This window comes from Canis aureus, chromosome 5 (genome assembly GCF_053574225.1).
Source record: "Canis aureus isolate CA01 chromosome 5, VMU_Caureus_v.1.0, whole genome shotgun sequence".
Classification (NCBI taxonomy): domain Eukaryota; kingdom Metazoa; phylum Chordata; class Mammalia; order Carnivora; family Canidae; genus Canis; species Canis aureus.
The window spans coordinates 36028041-36052121 of record NC_135615.1 but is presented as its reverse complement, the minus strand read 5'-3'; the positions used below and the strand labels follow the sequence as shown (position 1 = coordinate 36052121).

The window sequence follows — 24081 nt, the reverse complement described above, 5'->3', positions numbered from 1 at the left end:
ATATCTATTGAATGCTTACTATGTGCTAGGCACAATTGTAAGTTCTTTACATGCACGACCCATTTAGTAGGACAACCCTGTAAAGACTGTTATGCCTACTTGAAGAGGTTGGAGCATAGAAAAATAAGTAATTGACTTAAGCTGACATAGACACTAAATAATAGAGTTGAGATTTCAAAATATATGGTAAAATTCTGCAACTCTTAAGCTTAAGTACAGTAAATATTGTTTAAATCAGGAAAAATTTTTTAAATAATCTAAATATTTAACAATAAGGAAATGGCCCACAAACTCTAGAGTGTAGTATGATAGAATGTTCACAGAGATTTTTAAAAAATATTTTATTTATTCATTCATGAGAGACACACAGAGAGAGGCAGAATCACAGGCAGAGGGAGAAGCAGGCTCCACGCAGGGAGCCCCACGTGGGACTCAATCCTGGGACTCCAGGATGACGCCCTGGACTGAAGATGGCGCTAAACTGCTGAGCCACAGGGGCAGCCCTCTTCACAGACATTTTAAGTGATATTCAGAGACTATGTAAGAACATGGGAGAAATCCCTGGATGGCTCAGCGGTTTAGCACCTGCCTTTGGCCCAGGGCGCGATCCGGGACCGAGTCCCGCGTCAGGCTCCCGGCATGAAGCCTGCTTCTCCCTCTGCCTGTGTCTCTGCCTCTATCATGAATAAATAAATAAAATCTTAAAAAAAAAAAAGGGAAACTATAATATGAAATACCCAGCCAATGTTATTCACACCATATTAGTTATAATCAATATGTGACACTCTAGCATGTTTTTTAATTTTTTAAGTTTTAAAAATTTACTTGGAAATAACTTCAAAATTACAGGGAGTAGCAAAAATAAATGTAGTACAAGGAACACTTGTATACCCTTCACAAAGATCTGCCTACTGTTATCATTCAATCCTATTTGCTTTATCATTCATTCATTCTCTCTCTCTCTCTCTCTCTCTCTCTGTCTCACCACACACACACATACACACACACACACAGTTTTTTTTTCTGAATCATTTGAGGGGTAAGTTATATACATTATAGTTTTTTGCCCCTAAATACTTCATTATGGATTTTTGAAGAACAGGCTTTGCTAAACAGTTGTTAACTTCATAAAGTCGCATGGGTATAGTACTTTTATCCAATTTATTGCCCATATTCCACATTTTTTTACTTGATCTAGTAATGTGCCTCATAGGTTATTCCCCTTCTAGAACAGGTTCAATTTTAGGGTCAGGTAGAGCATTTTTTAGTTGTCATATCTCCTAAATATGGAAGATTTCCCAGCCTTTGTCTTTTTTTTTTGACATTGACATTTTTGAAGTTTGTAATATGTCTGCACCTCCCACCTTTTTAGAAAATAGAACACTTTGTTTATATTGATTATTAAGGAAACTACTTCTAGCAGGAATACTGCATAGATGCTGTTGTAGACTTCGCATGGTATTACATCTGGATGTATGTGGTGTTCATCTGTTCCTCGTAGGAGATATTAATTTTGATCACCCAGTCAAGGTGGTGCTTGACTTCCCCACTATATGATTAACTTTTCTTTTTCTTTCTTACAACTACTAAAAAGTTGGGGAAAGGTGGGTGAGATGGTTTAAGACATGCAAATATCCTATTCTTCATTCTTCACCAAAATTTCCTCTAGATTTAGCATCTTTTTTGTTTTTTTAAGGATTTATCCATTCACCCCAGGGAGAGAGAGACAGAGACAGAGTATGAATTGGGGGAGGGGCAAAGAGAGAGGGAGAGAAATCACCAAGCACACTCCCTGCTGAGTGAGGAGCTGGACATGGGGCTCCATCCAGGACCCTGAGATCATGACCTGAGCCCGAAATCAAGAGTCCATCACTCTTCTGACTGAGCCACCCAGGTACCTTTAGATGTAGCTTCTTTGACGGTTCTTCCTTTATCCAATATTTATTATGAAGTTTACAAAATGATGATTTTCCAATTTGCTCCCTGTCCACATATATCAGTTATCCCCCACAAGGCTTCTTTATGATTTTCATGAGCCCTATACTCTTTGTCTTCATGGGCCCCTTTCTCCATAAACATTTTTTTAAATTATATTTTATGACTGTGTTTGTATAAAGATGAAAATGATCCAGGCTGGATTAATTGTTACTACATTTAGTTTTCTTTTGATTTCGTTTGTTTGTTCATTTTGTTTTAAGTAGGCTCCACGCCCAGCACGCACCCCAAAGTAGGGCTTGAACTCATGACTCTGAGATTAGGACCTGAGTTGATATCAAGAGTTGGACGCTAAACCAACTGAGCCACCCATGCACCCCAGTCTTCTGATTCCTTTTAAAAGAAATAAAAATCAAAACACTTTCATGGGCCTTTAAAAGTATCCCAGTCTTTGGGGCACCTGGCTGGTCTAGTCAGTACAGCATGCAACTCTTGATCTCTGAGTTTTGAGTTCAAACCCCATGTTGGGCCTGGAGCCAACTTAAAAAAAAAGTATCATGGGCTTTAGACACTGTGCATAATGGATAAGTTGGTTCTGGGCTCTCAGCATTCTGTTCTGAGTAAAAGACCTCCTTTCTCCTTCATTTATCTATTTATCATCTATCTCTTAGTGATATAGGTGTAGGCTCCTAGATTGCTATTTTTAAAAAGTTTCTAATTCATTTTTACTTAGTTTGGTGCTTAAATTGTCCCAGATTTGGCCACTGGTAGCTTCTTCAAATTAGTCCCCAAGTCCTTGCAACACATTCCCATAATCTCTTAGCACTTATTTTCTGGCATAATAAGATGTTCTGGGTTCCAATTGTACCTATCTTACCCAGCCCCAGAATTGGCCATTTTTTTAAGGAGTCCAGGTTCTCTTGAGTGGAGAATGGTATTGGAAACCAAGATCTGGGCACTAGGCATGCTCATTGCTATTGGGTTGTATTTGTTTTTTGAAACTTTGAATAGCCAGATCAGGGAGATACAGGCATGTAAATATACATGGGCACATACATAAACACATATATACACACACATATTCACATTTTAGAAATCATGAGTTCACATTAGTTTCCTTAAGTCCAGCCCATCTCCACAGGATTCTTTCTTGTCTTCCTCCATTCCATACTTCCATGCCCCTTCTACAGTGAGAAACTTGGCTCTCAAGAATAGCAACACATTTACTCATTTGCTCAATCCTAGGTTACGTCTAAAATAGTTTCAGAATGCTTTGCCCATAACAGGACAATGAACAGCCTTACTAAAGAGTTAAGGATTTGTTTGCACTTTTCTCTCTCCACCCTCTTCAAAACTGGGATATATTGTGTTCATAAGTTCCTTGGGTTAGTTCATTCTGCTCAATTTTTTTTTCCCATTCACTGTGGTTATAGTAGTCATTGAAATAAATTGCCTCCGTTTGTTTCATTAGTTTTGCCTTCCATTCTTATTGATTTGATTTTTGAATATGTTAATATTTGATATTAACATACTTTAAAAGTCAAAACTATACAAAAAGTTACACTCAGAGAAGGATGACTCCCTTCTGTGTCCCTTCCATTCATTCTCCCACCCTTACTCCCTCTGGGAAACACACCTCATTGATTTCTAGTTTATCCTGCCTTTGTTTCTCTTTGTAATGGTAATGTGTATTTTTTTTTAAGATTTTATTTATTTATTCATGAGAGACACAGGGAGAGAGAGAGACAGAGACACAGGCAAAGGGAGAAGCAGGCTCCACAAAGGGAGCCCGACGTGGGACTTGATCCCAGGTCCCCAGGATCAGGCCCTGGGCTGAAGGCGGCGCTAAACCGCTGAGCCCCCCCGGCTGCCCGATAATGTGTATTTTCTTATTGTTCCTTTCTCCTTATACAAAAGGTAGCATATTATATATGCTCTTTTGCTTTCTTGAAAAGATGTTATTTATTTGTTTGTTTATTTAAGGGGTGGGGGAGGAGAAGGCGGGAAGAGGAGCAGAGGGCAAGGGGCAAGTAGGCTACATACCCAGCACAGAGCCCAACACAGAGCTAGATCTCACAACCATGAGATGATGACTGAGCAGAAACAAGAGTCAGACACTTACCTACTGAGCCTCCCAGGCACCTCTGCATGTTGCTTTTTGCACTTAATATGTCCTGGAAATCGGGCAGCCCGGGTGGCTCAGCGGTTTAGAGCCGCCTTCAGCCCAGGGCGTGATCCTAGAGACCTGGGATCAAGTCCCAAGTCGGGCTCGCTGCATGGAGCCTACTTCTCCCTCTGCCTGTGTCTCTGCCCCACCCCCACCCCCGTGACTCTCACGAATAAATAAATAAAATCTTAAAAATATATGTCCTGGAAATCATTCTAGATCAGTTCATGGAGATCGTCCTCCTCCTCCTTCTTCAGAGTTGTATAATACTCCAAAGAATGGATGTACTATCATTTTGAAATAACCTTTTTCACTTAGATATTTAGGTAATTTCCAATATTTTGAAATTACAAATAATGCTGCAATGTTCATGTGTGTTTTTGTGTTCTTGTTCATGGATATTTTTATATTATTGGAGTTGTAATTCAGGATAAATTTCTACAAGTGGGATTGCTGTGTTAGAGGGGAATTTTGTATATGGTTTTGCCACATTCCCCCAGTAATCTATGAGAACCTCTGTTTTCCTATATCTTTACCAACAGAGTGTATTGTCAAACTTTTAATTTTTTGGGGGGGCGGGGTACCTGGGTGGCTCAGGGCATGATCCTGGCCTCCCCCATGGGGAGCCTGCTTCTCCCTCTGCTTATGTCTCTGCCTCCCTGTGTGTGTGTCTCTTATGAATAAATAAATTTTTAAAAATCTTTTAATATTTTGCCAATCTAGTGAGTGAGAAATACTTCAATATGCTTTCATAATTTACATATCTTTTATGTATGAAGTTGAACATCTTTTTATATATTTAAAAACCATTTTTGTGTGTTTCTTTGTGAATTTTCTGTTCATGCCTCATGCCTCTTTTTCTCCATTTTAAGGAGTTTTTTTAAAAAGACTTTATTTATTCATGAGAGACACACCGAGAGAGGCAGAGACATAGGCAGAGGGAGAAGCAGGCTCCATACAGGGAGCCTGATGTGGGACTCGATCCCGGGACTCTAGGATCATGCCCTGGGCCAAAGGCAGGCGCTCAACCACTGAGCCACCCAGGCTTCTCATTAAGGAGGTTTTTAAAAAGTAAATTTAAAATCTTGGCCCTCTATTGGTAATACGTACTGTGATTATTATATCCCATCTTGTTATTTGTCTTTTGACTTTGCTTACTATGTTTTATTGTACAAAACATTGTTATGTTTATGTACATAAACATAACATTTTAGGAATGCCACTTTATGTACATAAACATAACATTTTAGGAATGCCACTTTATGTACATAAACATAACATTTTAGGAATGCCACTTTATGATATGCCACTTTTTTTATGCCACTTTAGATAAAATTTAGGTCAAATTTATTAATGTTTTATTTTTCTTGCCTCTATATTTAAAATTATAGTTAGAAAGCCTTTCCCTATACAGAATTTAAAGAGGAGTTCACCCAAATTTTCTTCTAGAACATGTATAGTATTTATTTATTTACAGTTAAAGCTCTGATCCACTTAGTGTTTATTCTTGTACATGGTGTGAAGAATGGATTTAATTTTACTTTTTTTTTTCAAATGGCTCTCTCTTTAAAATATTTTATTTATTTGTTTTTTGTTTGTTCATCTGAGAGAGAGAGAATGCACAGGGGGAGGGTCAGAGGGAGAGGTAGAGAGAGAATCCCAAGTGGACTCCATGTTGAGCACCGAGACTGTCCAGGAGCTCAATCCCACGACTCCAAGATCATGATCCAAGCTGAAAGCAAGAGTCAGTTGCTTAACCAACTAAGCCACCCAGATGCCCCATCAAATGGGTCTCATATTAAAAAACAAGCCACTTAGAAGATAATTCTTTGAAATATGAGCAATTGATTTTTTCTTTTCTCTTTTTCTCTATTTTCCAAGTTTTCATTAATAAACTTTCTCTTTTTCTAACAGAGGAGGAAAAACTTCTGAAGAATAATACAAAATTGTAACAAAGACATTGGCATTTTGGAGGTCATGAGTCCCACTAACTTTGCTTTCATCCTCAGAACATGGATAGTGCCTACAGTTTTTATGGCATAGCTCAGGACTTCATTTACACTTTCTTGCCTTATTTCTATGTGGATTTCTTGAGGTCAAAACTATTGATTAAGGTAACAGTGGCTGTTTATCTCATAAGTGCACATATACTTGCTGGGCAAAATTCTCCAATTTTTACTCGACTGTATATGGTAATTACTTTTACATGCCTTTGGACATTTCTGTTTATCTAACAGTGCCAAGTAAATAGTGGTATACTTATTAATTGATTCAGATGTTCCAACTTGGACCAGAGACAGTGGCAGTAGATTTAATTTTATTTCTTTTTCTCCTTTGCCTATGCTCCAAACAATATTTTTCATATGTATATATTACAGCCTTAATAGAAAGATTGCAATTAATTAACAGACTTTCACAGATGAGAGAACACAGAGACTTAGAAAGTGGAGGACATAGTTTTCAATGTGTTTTTTTTTTATTCATTTGAGTTATTGAGTTATTTGTGTTATTTTATTTATTTTATCTTGCTCAAAATGAAATTTAGAAGTTTATTTATTACACTTTTCTTTATGCAAGAGTGGGTTCTATAAAAGTTTTGTGTAGGTAATTTTTTAGTTAACTGTATCATAATCTCAATGTTGGTCAATTGGTGATAGACAAGAACATGCATGTGTGTATTGGTATATAGAAGTTCAAATACATACACACAACCCATCACCAAGACTAACTGGACTGCTTGTTCCTCTTCTGTAAACCAAATTTAAATTTTATGTTTCGTTTATACTTTTCCTCCATGGCTTTTGCTGCTATTTATTCAAAGGTGATGGTATCCACAAAAAATTTTAGGGAGGAGGACACACAGTATGATTTATCCAGGGACTGGCACCCTTTTAGGAATGCCACTTTATGGTTGTCTTTGCCTGATATACTTTTCTCCTCATCCTCCTGGTAAGATCCTGTTTATCCTTTAGAAACTCTCTTCCTCATCATCATCTTTGTGTTTCTTTTTTTTAAAGATTTTTAAAAATTTATTCATTTATGAAAGACAGAGAGAGAGAGAGAGAGAGAAAGACAAAGGCAGAGGGAGAAGCAGGCTCAATGCCGGGAGCCCAATGTGGGACTTGATCTCGGGTCTCCAGGATCACGCCCTGGGCCAAAGGCAGGCACTAAACCACTAAGCCACCCCGGGATCCCTCTCCTTTGTGTTTCTTGAGAGAATTAATTCATCCTCTGTACTGATGCCTGGGAAATACTAACAATTTGAGTTTGATCAGAAGAGGAGAGCCAGAAAGGAGACTTTAAGTGAAATGGTGTGGATAGAAACCCAGTGGGAGTGGGTTGGGGTCATAGTAGATGAAAAGTGGAGACAGTTGGGGCACCTGGGTGGCTCAGTCCGTTAAGCATCCAACTTTTAATTTCTGCTCAGGTCTTGATCGTGAGGTTATGGGATCGAGCCCCACATCATGCTCTATGCTCAGCAGGGAATCTGCTTGAGATTTTCTCTCTCTTTCTCCCTCTGCACCTCCCCCTACTCTCTCTCAAATAAAGAAATAAGTCATTAAAAAAAGAAAAAAGAAAGTGGAGATACTTAATTCAGGAAGTTTTGCTATGAATGGAAACAAGAAAAGGAGACAATAGGTGAAGGGAATATGAAGTCAAAGAAGTTTTTTTTTCTTTTAATAGATGATATAAAGGTATGTTTGTCTACTGATGGGAATGAGTCAAAAGATGGGAAAAAGTTGATGATGAAGCACCAGAAAAAGATAACTGAGTGGTGCTTGAAAAAGCAAGAAAAGAGAGGATCTGGAACACAACTGGCAATGTTGGCTTTTTTTTTTTTTAATTTTATTTATTTATGATAGGCACACAGTGAGAGAGAGAGGCAGAGACACAGGCAGAGGGAGAAGCAGGCTTCATGCACCGGGAGCCTGACGTGGGATTCGATCCTGGGTCTCCAGGATCGCGCCCTGGGCCAAAGGCAGGCGCTAAACCGCTGCGCCACCCAGGGATCCCACAATGTTGGCTTTTGATAGGAACAGGAACAGTTGTTCCAATGTGAGAGAGGAAAGGCAGAGAGTGAGTCCAGGCACGGAAATGTTGGTGTGCTTCATAGTGGGAAGAAGGGGGAAGGCCAGTCAGTTTTCTTTCTTCAACCACAATGTAGTTGAGTTCATCAAAACAAACTATGTGCTTACCATTACCTGTAAGGTACACAAAGGAAGTAAACTACATAGTCTCTAGATAGTCTTGCCTAAGATACTGGTTTTTTTTTTTTTAAGATACTGTTTTAGTATCACTTGCCTTTTAACAAACTACTTCCAAATTTATGGGGTTAAAACAATTTATTATTTCTCACTATTCTGGAAATCGGGTGGTTCTTCTGTTTCATGTGGTTCGGCTGAGGTGCGGAGAATGGTGGAATGTCCCAGATGGCCTCACTCTCATGGCTGGCAGTTGGTGCTGGCTGCTAGTGGGAAGCTTAGCTGGGGCTGTCAGCCAGGGGCCCTGCTCTTCTGCATGTGGCTCTTTCCACACAGATGCTTGGGCTTCCTCACAGTATGGTGGCCTTAAGGGAAAAGGACATCTTACATGTCAAACTGCTTGGCTGTTTGGAAGGCATTCAATACTAGGGTAGTTTTCAGCTTTTGGGACCACATTTTAAAATTTACCCATAAAATCTATAGCTGGGAAGCCATATCCATAATTTGTCTTATTAATTAAAACTGTCAGATAAGAATTCTTTTTTTAAAAAGATTTATTCATTTATTTTAGAGAGAGTGAGAGAAAGAGTGTATGGGTAGGGGGAGAGGCAGAGGGAGAGACTCTCCAAGCAGGATCTCCCAGGAGCATGGAGTGGATGCGAGGCTCCATCCCACTAACCATGAAGAGTCAGACGCTTAATGGACTGAGCCACCCAGGTGCCCCAAGTATTCTTTTTTTAAAATTTTTTAAAAAATATTTTATTTATTTATTCATGAGAGACACAGAGAGAGAGAGAGGTAGAGACACAGGCAGAGGGAGAAGCAGGTTCCATGCAGGGAGCCCGACGTGGGACTTGATCCCGGGACTCCAGGATCATGCCCTGGGCCGAAAGTAGGCACTAAACCACTGAGCCACCCAGGGATCCCCTGCCCCAAGTATTCTTAACAATAGCAACAACAGCTGTGATTTTTCTCAGACCCAGAAAATAAGCAAAGCTTTATTTTTCCTTTGGTGACTTGCATCTCTTTTTCCAGGTAGATAAGTGCCACCTCGGGGTGTCTGGGTGCCTCAGTCAGTTAAACATCTGCCTTCAGCTCAGGTCATGATCCAGGAGTCCTGGGATCAAACCCTGTGTAGAGGGATACCTGGGTGGCTCAGCGGTTTAGTGCTTGCCTTTGGCCCAGGGCGCGATCCTGGAGTCCCGGGATCGAGTCCCACATCAGGCTCCCTGCATGGAGCCTGCTTCACCCTCTGCCTGTGTCTCTGCCTCTCTCTCTCTCTCTATCATGAATAAATAAAAAATTAAAAAAAAAAAAGACCTCTACATTTTTCCAAAAAAAAAAAAAAAACCCTGTGTAGAGCTCCCTGCTCTGCAGGGAGTCAGCTTCTCCCTCTGCCACTCCCCCTACTCATGGTCTATCTCTTGCTCTCTCTCTGTCTCTCATAAATAAATAAATAAATAAATAAATAAATAAATAAATAAATAAAATCTTTTTTTTTAAAAATGCCACCTGTCACCAAGACTCCTCCTCTTTTTCTGTGCACATGGCAGATTTATCCTGACTACAAAATTTTAAAGCCTTATTTTTCCCCCAATACCAGTTATGGCATTTTTTGGATGTTTTTGTCATATAAAAAAAATAAGGGGAACATTGAAAAAACGATCACCCACAGGGGAAATGAAGAGCTCTTGCTTCTGAACTCCATGGATATAAACACAGTCAATGTGAAATTATACTCAAAGCTTTGTGTTCCTGAGAGAATGGTGAAAAGGAGAGCTGAAAAAAAAAAAAAAGAAAAAAGAAAAGGAGAGCTGAAAAAGTTGTATGTTCCTGAGTAAGAAACAGTGGAGTCAGGAAAATATAAAAGAGAGTTAACTGATTGGTTAAAAAAAAAGTCCTCCCTCTGCCTGCGTCTCTGCCTCTCTCTATGTCTATCATGAATAAATAAATAAAATCTTTAAAAAAATAGAAAATAAATTTTAAAAAATGTAGTTTCTAGGAAGAGCCACTTAGCCTCTAGAGTTTTCCATTTCAAAAACACCTGAATTGTAAGCTTTATAATTCATTTTAAAGGGCATTCTGTTTTTCCCTGGATGTATATCACAAAATTGCATACTAAAAAATACCTGAGGGGTGCCTAGGTATCTCAGTCAGTTAAGCATCTGCCTTCAGCTCAGGTCAAGGTCTCGGGGTCCTGGGATTGAGCCTCGAGCCTCGCATTGGGCTTCCTGCTCAGTGGGGAATTTGCTTCTCCCTCTCCCTCTGCTCCTCCCCTCGCTCTTGTGCTCTCTCACTCTCTCAAATGAATAAATAAAATATTTTTTAAAATACCTGAAATTGAATAGAAAGTTCCACTAAAAAAATGTCATTTTGGTCAGGAGGTGGTTGGTAGGGGAGACAGTCCGTGTGATACTGTAGACCTTGGAATATACCTGCATTGTTATGTTTACTAGAAATTATGGTTCTGACTTCGAAAACTTTATCTCTGCCACAGTTTCTGTATTGTATAACACTTTTCTACTTTATTTTTTAAAAAGAGATTTTATTTATTTGCTCATGAGAGACACAGAGAGAGAGGCAGAGGCAGAGGCAGAGGGAGAAGCAGGCTCCCTGCGGGGAGACCAACTTGGGACTCCATCCCAGGACCCCAGGATCATGCCCTGAGCTGAAGGCAGATGCTCAACCACTGAACCACCCAAGTGCCCCACACTTTTCCTACTTTTGCCTGCAAAATCCCCTTTCCAGACCTTAGGATTTTCTTTCATATCTGAGGCCTCCTGCAGAGCATGTCTAATAAAACTTTCTAAAATGATGGAAATCTATATTTTCACTGTTTAATATAGTAACCTCTAGTCATATATATGGTGATTGAGCACTTGAAATGTGGCTAGTACAATGAGGAACAGAATTTAAAATTTCATTTAGTTTTAATTGCTTACAGTTAATTTTTGAATTGCAACATGTGGGTAATGGCTACCATATTGGACAGGACAGCCTGCTGTCTCACTTGTTGCTCACAAAATTCTGCTCACCTTTTTCTCTAGAATCTGAAAAAAAAACAACTGAGCTGCAATATCATGATTCAGTAATGGACATAGCCCTATCATAGCTTTTATTTGTAGTAATTTGATTAATGTCTCTATCCCTCATTGGATCACAAGCTTCTAGGGGCAAAGGCTAAGTTTGTTTTTTCTTACTTTTATGTTATGCTCAGCACCTAGTCCAGTAGCTGGAACACAATAGACGTTCAATAAATAAATCAGTACATGAATGAATTTAAAAATATCCATATACTTTTGGTATAAATGATGCCTCCACTATCTACTGTGTGTGTGTGTGTGAGAGAGAGAGACAGACAGACAGACAGAGAGACAGAGAGATAGAGAGAGGTTTCTAGAGAACGATCCAAAGATGCGGACAGGAAAGCAAGTCCAGGTTATTACAGAGCATTACAGTTGGCTACAGAGTACTTTGGAATCAGAAAATTGGCTTTATTAACAATAAGACTCTTCTTAAGCATTCACTATAGGCCAGACAATATCCAAAGTACTTTATGTGAAGTATCTTATATAATCCTCTTAAGATGACCCTCGGAATAAGTACTATTATTACCCCCATTCACAGATGGCTCAGAGGAAAAGAGGAGTCACTTACCAAGGTAAGTAGTAGAGGAAGCATTTAAATCCAAGCAATCTGACTTTGGAGCCTACCTTCTTCACCACAATGCTGTATTGCTTTCTGTTTGATTATGTCCATATGGTGACAGAAGATTAGTGACCTCAAATGTCTGCATCAAGCTTTTGTCTACATTTAAGCCTCAGTAAGGCAGTGTCTCCTGGAGGTTTAGGCCTCTTTCCAGAGGTGCAGGGGGGAGGAGGTGGGAGCAGAAGAACTGAGAATGATAGGATATGAAAATCTGCATAGGATTTCTTTTCTAAGCAATCAAACAAATGTTTCTACTTTTAGGATTTTTTTTGCCTTATACATAATAAAGGGGAAATAAACTCCTTTCTTTCATAAAATGAAGGACAAAATAATCAACCCTCACTCCTCCAAATCTCTGTTCTAGTAAGAAAGGTCAATGAAAGCTTGAAACCTCGGAGTTACTTTAGCCTGATTGTCAATTCTAGTTTTATTTGGCTTTCTCTCCTCCCCTCCCCTCAACTCTATCACATACTTAGTGCTCCATACATAGTTGATAGTTGATATTTCTATTCAGTTGTTTAATTGTTTCATGTAAGTATATCTCCTCTTCTAGTGCTAATTATACTCAGTGTGCCACCATTTCCACATACCACCCCACCTCCCACCAGATTCACTCTCCACCCACCCAGTGCTGCTCTGAACCCTGGAGCACCAACCTCCGTGGGATATCACCTCTGGCTTCCATTGGGTTCAGCAGAATCTTGCATAGGGCTAGGAAGAAGAGGAAGAAAGATATTGGGGATTTCTTCTCTTCTTTCCCCCCTACTTTGGTGCCAGGTTCTTGTAGTGGCTGCCAACAACACCCCCCACATTGTTCTAGCACTCACTGGGATCCTATAACTGCTTCCTCACCTTGCCCCTGCATGTCCAGGGAAGGGAAGATTTTAACAAACTCTTCCCAGTCCCTGGGTGCCTCTACTTACCTTTTGTTTCTTTTAGATCTGCCCACATCCTTGTAAATAGTCACTTTAGTGAAGTATTTTCAGTAAATTGTTTCAAGTACAATTTTATTTCCTTGTTGAGATCCTGCTTGATATATTTCCCCCCTGGTAGTCTTTCAAATTTCTTAAATGCATGGAAGTCCTGGACTTCCAAATAGGTATAAGATTAAATAGGCTTCAGGTAGACTGTCCCACAGATTGCATCATGAAATTTTATCACTTTTTCCAATACCATTTGGAGAGAGAGAGACTCTGAATATGACAGACATGCATACCCTGTTATATGTATCAGAGATAGCTTATCTAGTGTTTTCACAGCTCGAAATGACCTCAGGATTATTCATTGCCTTGGGATTGATCATCAAGCAACCTTGTGACTACTAGATGGGTTTCCTAGGTAGTTTGATCCAGAGAAAGGAGTACTTTGGAGCTTGGACACCAACATTTCAGACCCCGAAAAAAGTACAGTCTTCTCTTATATTAATCAAATTGTTATTTTTAAAGAGAGAGAAAGAATACAGTTGTCCATCTTTCCCTTCCCACATACATACTACCTTTTTACTTTTTGGCTTGCATTTCTCAAATATGCATCTTTTGCTGTTGTTGTTTTGTTTTGCTTATGGCTTGAGCTTTATGTTAAGATGAAGATTTTTGTTACCCAAATCTATAAGCTAATCTGTTTCTTTACTTTGACATTGTATCTACATTCCTGTCTTCATTCCAGTTATAATAGAAGGATCACTTTTCATCTCAAAGAGCAGCCCCCTTCTCTGTGCTCTTGTGCTCATCTTCTCTTGTCTTCCAAAGAACCTCCCTCTTCAGTTATGCCCTTTCTCTCACAACAATTTCTTTCTCCTTATTGGAACATTCCCAACAGTGTAGAAGCATCCTTTACCATCTCCTGTTTTGGTAAGAACATTCCCTTGACTCTACATTCCCCTCCCAGCTAGTGCTTCATTTCTCTGCTTGTCTGCCCAGCAAAACTTTTTGAAAAGTTGTTTTTACTGGCTGTCACCACTTCCTTACCTGTCATTGACTCCATCCTGGCTTCCTGGAAGGAAGCCATCACTCCACTGAAAAAACTTTAGTCAAGGTCACAAATGAACTCCATGTTGGTAAATTCTATTGCTCTTTCTCATCCTCAGCCTCTTATAGACATTGGATACAGATGACTGGTTTGTCTTTAAAATAATACTTTCTTCTTGGCTTCCATTTGCTCAGTCTCCTTTCCTGGCTCATCCCCCTCTATTCAATCTCTAAATGTTGGGTTGCTCCGGGGCTAAGTTCTAGACTTGAGCCACCCACATGTGGCTAGTGTGAAATAAGATTTTCTTTAAGTATAAAATGTGCTCTGAATTTCAAAGGCTTAAATGTGAAAAAAAGCATATAAAATATCTCATTAAAATTTATTATATGAGTATCTATTGAAATAATACTTTGTGTATATTTGGGTTCTTTATTTTTAGAGAGGGAGAGCACAGGGAGAGGGGCAGAAGTAGAAGAAGAGAGAGAATCTTAAGCATGCTCCACACGTAGCATGGAGCCCCATGCAGGGCTTGATTCCATAACCCCAAGGTCATGACCCAAGCCAAAATCAAGAGTCACACCCAACTGACTGAGCCACTCAGGTGCCCCCTGGATATTTTGGGTTATTAAAATTCATTTCATTTGTTTCTTTTTACTTTTTAAATGAGGCTATAAGAAAATTCAAAATAGGGTCTCACATATATCTCTATTGGACAGTAGTTCTAGATCATTTTCTCTACTAAATTTCTCATTTCATCATTATTCAGTTCCATAGCTTTACATAACATCCATGTGTTGACTCCCCAGCTCAGACCTTGAACTCCGACCTCTCGCTTGAGCTTAATCTATGCAGCTGATATGTGAATTCCCACCCTCACGTCTAATAGGTATCTGAGATGTTAGCATGTCAAAACTGGAATTGTCTATTTCCTCCAACCCTTTTATGTTACTTGCTGAGTTTCCCATCCCGATCTGTCCAGTTACTCAAGCCAAAATTTGAGTCATCCTCAATTGCTTTATTTTCTGTACTCACTTCACCCAATCTTCTAGCAAGTCTTGTTGGTTCTACCTTTAAATTACATTTTGAATTCCATCCATTTTTCATCTCCTCTGCCACTACCTCAGTCTAAGCCACTGTCACCTCCTACCCACACTACTGTAACAGCTTCCTAACTGCTCTATTTGCTTCCACTCTTACAATCATTACAGTCTGCCCCATATTTAAGAGTGCATCTCTTTTGTACGTACACCAGACCATGTCTTTCCCCTCACTCAAGTCCCCCAATGACCTCCCATTGTACTTAGAATAAAATCCAAACCTACTGTAGTGTACAAGGCTCAGCCTAGTCTGATCCCTACTGATCACCCTAACCTCATTCCATGCCACGCTTTCCCCCTTACTATAACAATTTCCAACCTCACTGGCCTTCCTTCCGTACTTTGATCATGTTGAGTTTGTGATTGCCTCTTGTATGCTGTTCTTCCCTCTGCCTCAAACGCTCTGCCCCTGGAGTTTTGTGTGACAACTCCTCTTCCTCCTTCAGATCTTAGCTCAAATACTGCCTTTGTAGAGAGACCATCACCATCCCTGCAAGTGGCAGTCTGTCCAAGTCATGTCCAATCTAATCATACTCACAAAATATCTTTCTCTTTTCTTTGTCTTCCTAAAATGTTTTATGTCGTTGTTTCCTTTTTAGCATCTACCCCCTTTCAGAGTATAAGCACTTCAAGAGCAGAGATCTCACATGTCTTATTTGCACTTGTCTTCTCAGTATCTCATATAAAGCTTGGTCCAGAGTAGGCACTAAAAATAGTTTTGAGTGATAAATGCAAAATAAATATGAATCAAATGGATTTTTTAAAAGAAGGAATGAATGAAACCTTTTTGGGAATAAGTAACTTCATTTTTTTTAAATTTTTATTTATTTATGATAGTCACAGAGAGAGAGAGAGAGGCGCAGAGACACAGGCAGAGGGAGAAGCAGGCTCCATGCACCGGGAGCCCGATGTGGGATTCGATCCCAGGTCTCCAGGATCGCGCCCTGGGCCAAAGGCAGGCGCCAAACCGCTGCGCCACCCAGGGATCCCAGTAACTTCATTTTGGAATGAATAGTGTGGGATGTTTTAGAAATTAAGGCACAGCTTAAGGAGATAATGCATTAGGCCTTAATAGATATTAACTCCTTAGTGGAATTGAGCTTGTCATATTCTGCAAACATTGAGAACCTAGCATTTTCCCAGCAAACTCTTTCTGCCCTCATAATTGGGAGAGTTGAAAGAATGGAGGGTCACTGAGCCTGAGAGGCAAAGTGGGTGACATTACAGGAGAAATGCGTGTGTGTGTGTGTGTGTGTGTGTGTGTGTGTGTTGGCGGTGGGCAGGGAGAGGTCAAGAGCAAGTGCTACCTCTTGATTTTAATTTTGCCTAATTTTTAACTCTAGCTAACAGGAATCCTGACAATTATTTCTTTAGCATCAGTATGCATAGTAGGTTTTCAATAAATGCTTTCTGGTAGAATGAATAAATGAGCTTATAAATTGGAATGAAAATTCAAGAAAGGTGAAGTATTAACATTTTTGACCATTTATGAGGTAGAGACAAGGTTGAATTGGACACTCCAAGATACAGTAGCCCAAGGATTTGGGAATAAGAGAACACTTTCTTCTTCTTGGCCTGCTTCATGCCCCCAGAGCTGAATCAACCTCAGAGTTTCTGTTGACCTCAGGAGAGGATTCCAAATACACAAATCAGGAAAACAGAGGGAAGCAAAATCTCTGAATGTTAACCAGCAAAGACATCCAGCTTGAGGACATTTCATTTTTCCCCAGTACCAATTAGATATGCTCTGCCATGTAAAAGAAAACTAATGATGGTGTGAAGTGTGAACAGATTATCTGATCAGGTCTGATAATACAGACCAGATAATCTGTGTTCAGATTATACCTCTGCTGTGGTCTATTTTAGCGAGTTTCTGGATTTGAATCTAAAAGTGGTATCTGGAAAAGAGATAATAATTTGTGCTCATATAGCACTTTTCATCTAAAGGTCTCCAAGCACTTTATGAAGAAATAAGTACTATTATCCCAGATGGAAGAACTCAGACAGAGGGGTTGCTGCCCTTTTCAGGAAATTGGAGAGTAGAAGCCCTTGGACTCCTGACATAGCCCTAGGCTAGTAATTATTGAATCATGTCCTCTCTTCATTGGGAGCTGGGTCATTCAATGATGTGGCTTCTTACAATTGCATACATGCATACATGCATGCATATATCAAGTAGAACCTTAGGCTCTAAAGTTCTAAAATCTTAAGATTTTTAGCATGTGTTCAAAACATATGAAAATAAAAAAAAAAAAAAAAAAAAAAAAACATATGAAAATAGGGCAGCCCGGTGGCTCAGCGGTTTAGCGCTGCCTTTGGCCCAGGGCGTGATCCTGGAAACCCAGGATCAAGTCCCACATCAGGCTCCCTGCATGGAGCTTGCTTCTCCCTCTGGCTGTGTTTCTGCCCCTCTCTCTCTCTCTCTCTCTTCTTTGTCTTTCATGAATAAATAAATCATAAACAAAATCTTTTTAAAAATATGAAAGTGGCTAGTTTTAAAATGTTCAGCTCAGGTAAAGTCCAGCTACTTAAAGTAAGAAAAGTGGTTAGTCTAGGCAGAGTAATAATAGCTAACATAGGCCAGGCATTATTTTAAGTAGGCTACATATATTATTATATTTAAGACTCATTATAATCATAGCGAGGTAGAACATGTTATCACCCTACCCAGTTTACAGTTGAGGCAACTGAGATGCAGAGAAGTGAAGTAACTAGGCCAGAATGTCAGTGAAGCAAGTGGCAGAGCTGGAATTCAGATGTAGACCATATGAGCCTGGGGCCCACATGCTAAGCCAGTTACTCTGTGCTGGATACTGTAAAGCTTGTTGCAGGGATTATCTCACTGAATCCTCAAAAACTCCTACATTGTACATTGTAGATACACTGTCACCTCAATATAATTGTGGGGAGGAAACGCAGGCTTAGAAAGGTGAAGTGACCTGCTCAAGCTCACATTCTGGTAGGGGTGGGGCCAGGATTTTGAACCGTGGACAAAATAGCAACAGGTAAGGAGTTGGGTTTTTAGAGCCGTCTTTGCCACTAACTAGGCTTTGTGACATTGAGCAAATCACCTCATCTCTATGGCCTCTGTCTACCTCCGTGAAAGAAGGCTATTGGGCTACATTGCCACTAAAGTCCTTCCCAGTGCTAATATTCTCGGATTCTCAGTATCTGTTTTCTATTCCGTCCCTTGTTTTAAAATCCTTGGAGGAAAAGAAATTAACCACACAGAACCCGAGAGTGATTCTGGAAGCCAAATTTAGAAAACAGATCTCAAAAGCAGAAAAATGAAGTTTACAAAATGCCTTTATTTAGAAAACGAGACTGTCCTGTAGTGTTTAGCTTGATAAGTGAGACTTGGTGACTACACAGAGACCATACACATCTCCTTGACAAGCCAGGTCTCCTGGTCAGAGCGACTCATATAACCTGGTCGAATGGCCATTTCTGGCCACTGAATCAACTAAAGCTGGAAGAAGCCCATCTTGTGTAGGAGGGACTGGAAGAAGAAGCCAAACTTTTCATGTGGGTGTTCTATCTTGAATTCAGAATGTCTATACCATTCTGTCTACTTCTGTTTTTATTCTCAGTGATTATTATATAGTGACACAGCCCACTGCTACCATGAACCAGTTTTTTCAGAACCTGGTGGGGAGCCATGGTGTAGTCAACAGGTCTGGCTTTCCATTTTTTCGTGTTATTCTTTTCAAAAGTGTAAGCTTGATCCAAAAGAAACAAATTTATTACCTTGAAGAGATATCTATACTCCCATGTTCATTGCAGTATTGTTCACAATAGCCACGGTATAGAAACCCCAATGTACATCAATGAATGAATGGATAAAGATGTGATATATCTCTCTTTATAAAATTGTTATTCAGTCTTAAAAAAGAAGAAAATGCTGCCATTGGCAACACCATGAGTGAATCTAGAGTTCATTATGCTAGGTGAAATGAGCCAGACGGAAAGACAAATACTACATGGTATCATTTCTGTGTGGAATCTCAAAACAAAACAAACCAAGACAAAATAAAACAATGAGATAAAATGAATTGCAGGTCAGACTTATAGAAAGAATAGAATGATGGTTGCCTTGGGCTGAGGAGAGATTGGTAAATGGGTACAAACTCTCAGTTATAAAATGAATAAGCTCTTAGGATCTAATGTATACATGGTGACTATAGTTGATTACACTGTATTATATAACCAAAATTTATTAATGGAATTTAAATGTTCTTACCAAAAAAAAAAGTAAATATATGAGGTGATGGATGTGGCAATTAACTCAATTCTAGGAATCCTTCTACAACGTATATGTCTATCAAATCATTGCCTTGTACACTTTAAATATGTTACAGTTTTGTCAATTGTACCTCCATAAAGCTGAAAAAATAAAAAACAAATGAAAGAAAAAAAATAAAACTGACCAAGAAGCTCCCAAAAATGTGAGCTTGAGTTTGTGATAAATCTTGGCCCTATCCATGGCTTTGTGATCTTCAGAAAGTCACTTCAATTCTCAGTGTCTCAATCTTCCTCATCTTTTTTGTAAAGTGATACGTACAACCCTTGTTCTCTAGTGGTGTAAATTTTAAATAGTGTGCCACTGGTGGAAGTAGTTGGGAGAAATCAGAGACCTTTCAGACGACAATGCAGTGAGGCAGAGAGCCGTGGAGGTGGTGTGCACAAAGCAAGTGTTCTGGCAATGGACAAGCCTGGATGGGAATCCCAACTCTGCCTGTCATTTGGGCGAGTTATTAAACCTCTATAAGTCTCCTCAATTTGTAAAATGCAAAGCTGTTGAGTTATGGAAATATAAACATGAAGCTCCCAACAAACAATAGGCCATTAATAAATGTGGCTATTATTATTTTTACTATCAATTACTGAATTATGATGAATAGTTAGCAGGTTCAGAATATCAAGATTTATTTTCTAAAACATATGTACTAATTCACTTTGATCCCCAGGAAAGAGCCAATATAGAATTGGGCTGTCCTAGGAAACCAAATACTGTATTTTTCCACACAAAATGCTTGAGATTAATTCTGGAAGCTTATCCTCATATACATCACACCCTGGGAGAAAGCCTGGACAGGTATTTCTCTTCTCCTTAGAAATCTTTGCCTAAGTCCCCCTTCTGTGAGCACAGGAATTCTAGTAGTCTGTTGGGTTCTCAAAACTTAACTTGCATTCTAAAGAGGGTAAAATTTTAATACACTAATTCCCAACTCTTTTTAGCATGAGAATCTAATTTGAAGGCAAAAATAATTTCAAGGAATCCCATAAAATAACAGTTCTATTTTAAGTAGCTTAAAAAAATTTTTTTAAAGATTTTATTTATTTATTCACAAGAGACACAGAAAGAGAGGCAGAGGTAGGAGCAGGAATTCTTTTTAAAAAAGATTTATTTATTTATTCATGAGAGACACAGAGAGAGAGAGGCAGAGACACAGGCAGAGGGAAAAGCAGGCTCCACTCAGGGAGCCCAACGTGGGACTCAATCCCAGGTCTCCAGGATCAGGCCCTGGGCTGAAGGCGGCGCTAAACCGCTGAGCCACCCAGGCTGCCCCTTAAGTAGCTTTTGACTGACAACCTACATAGTAAAAATTTAGCAATGGTAAGAAGTTAGAGGATCCTCTCAAATATGTTTTTTGAGTAGGTAGTATAGTATAGTAGCCTGATAGAAAATTCACAAGGTACAAAAGGGAATAGAACTTGCACTCTACTCTGCCACGCAGTGCCCTTCCCAGAGCCAACTGTTGTTTCAATTTCTGCTGTGTCCTTTCAAAGGTAATCTATGCTTTATAAATACTTGCATATATGTCCTTTACCAAAAGACAAAACGATAGCAGATCTTTCCACTGTTCTTCATACTTAACAATGTCTTACACTTTCAACTGGATATGTGAAAAAAAGAGAGAATGGGTATTTTTATTCATCACAGTGCCATCTACTATTGAAAAGTTAGATTGTATTTATTAATATACAGAAAGTCCAAACATACATTAACTACATGTCGCTTAGAGATTCTCAATGCTAAGATGGGGAACCACTGGTAGAAGAAAGTTATCGGTGATATTCAACATTAATTTTGGCCCCTACTCTGTATCAAGCATTGTTCTAAGCACTTTATACTTGTAACCTCACATAATCTACACCCTTCAAATTCTTCTCAGCTCAGTTTTTTTTCTTTTTTAAAAAGATTTTATTTATTTATTAGAGACAGAGAGAGAGAGGGGCAGAGACACAGGCAGAGGGAGAAGCAGGCTCCACGCAGGGAGCCCGACGCGGGACTCGATCCGGGGTCTCCAGGATCATGCCCTGGGCTGAAGGTGGCGCTAAACCACTGAGCCACTGGGGCTGCCCTCAGCTCAGTTTTTTTTTTTTTTTTTTAATTTTTTTTTTAATTTTATTTTTTTAATTTTTTATTTTTTTATTATTTTTATTTTTTTTTTACTTTTTTACCTCAGCTCAGTTTTAAATGTTATCTCCTCAGAGAAGTTTTCTTCGATCCGAGTACACCTGCCCTCTCCCCTTTCCATCAGTCCCTATCATTTCATCCTGTTTATTTCCTTCAGGAGATGAACTGCTTTACCTAATTAGTTACCTATTTGTCTACTTGTTTACTGTTGTCTTCTCAACCATACGGGCTTTATGAGCAAGGCCAGTGTTGGTTTGGCTCCCTGCAGCATATCCAGCAGCAGTGCCATGTCTCTGGGATTGGCACAGAGGAGCCATTCATTGGATATTTATTAACTGGATATTAAGGACATGAGCAAAACCCGGCTTTATGAGGTAGACCCTACTGTTACCTCTATTATACAGGTGAGGAAACTAAGACCTAGGGAGAAAAACAGGCTTGTTCCAAAGTTACTAAGTTACACAATTGGTTTGAAACCCAGCTCTGCTTGACTTCCAGAGCCAAGCCCTTCACCACTACTCTGTTGTCAGAAATGGGGGACTAAGTCCCTCTTCCTCCCTAGGACTGTTTGCTCCATTGGAAAATGAGGGGGTGAAGTTAGCACTATTCCTCACAGTGATGTTCTGTGATGTAGAAGATAGTGATCTATGAAAATGGAAAGGTGGATGTGGAAGGGACCAACAAAATTGGCCTGATGCCTTTAAGGGGGATGAAAAAAGAGGGATATTTTTAAAAAAAAGATTTTATTTATTTATTCATGAGAGACACACAGAAAGAGGCAGAGACACAGGCAGAAGGAGAAGCAGGCTCCACACAGGGAGCCCGATGTGGGACTTAACCCCAGGAACCCGGGATCACGACCTGAGCCAAAGCAGACACTCAACCACTGAGCCACCTAGGTGCACCAAGAAAGATGATTTTTGATTCTTTTCTTCCTTCCCTCCTTTCTTCACTGAAAATTTGCTGATCTTTACTTTATGCCAGGCACTGTGCCTGATATCCATTTGGATATAATGGGCTCCGAAGACCAAAAGGACATAGTCCTGCCATTAAGGTGCCTAGTCTGATGGCTCTAATGCAGACTTACTAACAGCTACTTTTAGTATAGGTTAGTGCCATAATAGTAATATGTATGAGGCACATGGCTACAAGAAAGAGAAAGGGATTAATTCCATCATGTCACATACATCATTGCTTGGGATGGAGGTGGATGTAAGGAAGGGAGGCATGAGGTATAATGCTGAGCTGGGCCTTGGGGTAAGAATCACTTTCCAGATGGGCAAGGCTGAGGTGAGGCTTTTGGATACAAGAGATACTATATGCAGAAGCACAGCACAAAACAGCACATTGTGCTGAATTTCTAGGGTAGAGGGTTGGCTCCCAGAGTACGGAGCTGGTTAGGTAGACGGAGCCCATGAAGAGTCATGCTGAAGAGTTTGGACTTGACTCCTGAGAGCAGTGGCATAGCCAACTCATATTTACATTTTATTTTTAGAAGGATGACTCTGACAGTGGTAGGACTGGAAGAGGCTGATGAGGCAGGCAGTGGGGGAACTAGTTAGGAGGCTTTGCAGTAGTCCAGGTGGGAGATGATGAACACTCAGACCTAAAGCATTCACAACAGAGTTGGAGAGGAGCTAGATATGCTGGAGACTTTTTAAAAGGTACAGCAGAGAGACTTGGTGATTGATTGGCTAAAACAGAATGAGAGGAGACTAAGAGACTTATTGGAATGGATCAGGTGGCCAAGTATCAAATGCTGCCATTAACAAGTATAGGACATTTGGAATGGGTGGGAGAAACGATGCTGTTGGCTTTGGATATTAAATTAAGTTTGAGGTGTCTCTTAGCCAGCAGAAAGGTCTAGCTGTGTCCTTCCTTTCCAGAATAGCGGTCTAAGCCTGAGCCAGACATCCCTGGGCCCATTTCCTGCAGGGCCCAGGCAGGGATAAAACTTTCCAAGACCTGAGTGGAATTCCTGAGCTCCACATCCTTCAAGGATATACTCTGGGAATTGAAAACTCCCTAGAGCTGACAGGAGGAGAATGGATGATGGATTTGCTTCTTAAAATCAGACGTTGGCTCCAGTGGATCAAACTTTCCTGCCCCTCGCAAGGACCAGACTTTTAAAAAGGCAACCATTTCCTACGGAGAAGCCTCTGGCCCTGACAGGCTCTGGCTCTGGAGTTGCCCCTAAGAAGCCCCCACTTCCCATGGGAACAGCTTTTTAAAAGATGAGGTTGTACAGCATGTAGCCTGGTCCTGCCTGGCCGGTGCAGAAAGCCCAGAAGACTCTCGGGGACTGGACCCGCTGCAGCCACCACGCTCAGTTAGGTGTCCCCAATGCCGAGACAAGACTGCACGTCGCCCTAACTCTTTCCAAAATGACGGGACCGGAATCCTTCTTCACCTCCACTTGAATCCCTAGAGCTCACTAGGCGGTGGCAGGACCGAACACGTGGGCTCGATGAGGGGCGGGCCTCTGGGGTCCTCCCGGGGAAGGGGACAACCGAGGAGGTGGTAATCTCCCTGGCTGTTCCAGCCGCTGGCCGAAGGCAGGGGCACGCCCTGTGTCCCACTCCC

General features: G+C 40.2%; 1 protein-coding gene across 1 annotated transcript in view; it reads left to right on the top strand.

Annotated features, from left to right (window-relative positions):
• The window catches only part of NRG2 (neuregulin 2), a 241148-nt gene that overhangs the window by 36960 nt on the left and 180107 nt on the right, over positions 1-24081 (top strand). The window lies entirely within an intron of this gene.